This window comes from Pseudophryne corroboree, chromosome 4, assembly GCF_028390025.1.
Source record: "Pseudophryne corroboree isolate aPseCor3 chromosome 4, aPseCor3.hap2, whole genome shotgun sequence".
Lineage (NCBI taxonomy): Eukaryota > Metazoa > Chordata > Amphibia > Anura > Myobatrachidae > Pseudophryne > Pseudophryne corroboree.
In genome coordinates this window covers 464,053,894-464,055,260 of record NC_086447.1, presented here as the reverse complement: position 1 = coordinate 464,055,260, position 1,367 = coordinate 464,053,894, and the positions used below count along the sequence as shown (strand labels likewise).

At 44.4% G+C, this 1,367-nt stretch overlaps 1 pseudogene; it reads left to right on the top strand.

Moving 5' to 3' along the window:
- The first annotated feature begins 965 nt into the window (after window positions 1-965).
- Window positions 966-1,084, top strand: LOC134913176 (5S ribosomal RNA; annotated as a pseudogene).
- Window positions 1,085-1,367: the final 283 nt, after the last annotated feature.

The following is a 1,367-nucleotide window of genomic DNA, read 5'->3' as shown; positions in this document are numbered from 1 at the left end:
TATGTATGTATCACTCACACACACGTCACTGAGCGTCCGCACGCCCACTGATTTTACTCCGCCCACCCGCTTCTGTCAACAGGCGCACCCATGCCCTGTTTGGCTGGGACGTGCCGCATACACGTCCCCATTGGCCTCCAGCGCCAGGATGGGAGTTTCCAGACTCCCGTCCCTATGCCTAATTGGACCACCACAGCCTATTGGCTGCTACCTGCGCTTGCAGGGTTTTTAAACCCCTCATGTATTACCAGCTGTGAGATCCCGGAAGTGAACAAGCCCACGGGCGAAACGCGTTTTCCATGGATTCTACAGCGGGACCTTCTCATGGAGGTTTTATTTGATACCACCTGCCTTCTGAATTTGACCCTATGAGTATATTTTTCCTTATTTTCAACAGAAGTTTGAATCATCACTGCTACTGATTTCCACATGCGCTTATCTTTACTTGGCATGTTAAATACCTTGTCAGACCAGGTAGTCAGAATTTTCTGTGCATATTATAGCTCACAAATCCTAGTGATTTTAGTTTAATTTTTCTCCTTGCACACTGCCTGACTAAAACTGCTTTATGCAGTATTTCACATTCTATGTATGTTTGATTTGTTTGTTTTGCCCAAGTAATGATTTTTTGCCTTAGTACTCATAGATGTCTATGCACAACAAAAATGTATATTTAATTTATTCTTTGTTCACGAACTCACCTGACGCTTCATGCCTTGATCTGTTATCTTTCCCTGGATACTAACCCCCAACCCAACCCCATAGGCTCTATTCTGCATACTTTATCCTTTTCTCTGTTTACTGTTTTTCAGTGGACTCTCATCCACGATCCAGGGTATACAACGCCACTGAGTGACATTTGTTTTACCTTGCCTAACGTGGAAAGCAGATCCATGCACTATATGGCTCTGTCTTTCTCGAATCTTCCATTCGTATATAGGTGCACTCTCATTGGTAGATAGCCTCTCTACTATCATACCACGCTGCTAATGCCCGATCTCATCCGATCTTGGAAGCTAAACAGCGTTGGGCTGGGTTAGTACCTTGAGAGGAGACTCCCTGGGAATACCCGATGTTGTAGGGTAGGAACTATTCCCCTTCTTCTGAAGGGTGGACACCAACAGCAGTATCACCGCTAGTTGCTTTTTCCTTCTCATATCCCTTTCCTCATATTTCCCCTAGCGACAGGATATCAAGATATACATTTCTAACATGTGCCATATGGTTTAACGGGTGACTAGCAAAGTGTACAGCATTGACCTAATTTAAGTGGTCTTGCTAAGACACAATACTGACCTCCCCTTTTTCAGGTCCCATTAATACAGAATTTCTGTACTGGTCAGGAGAAACGGGTGCCAGACTATTAA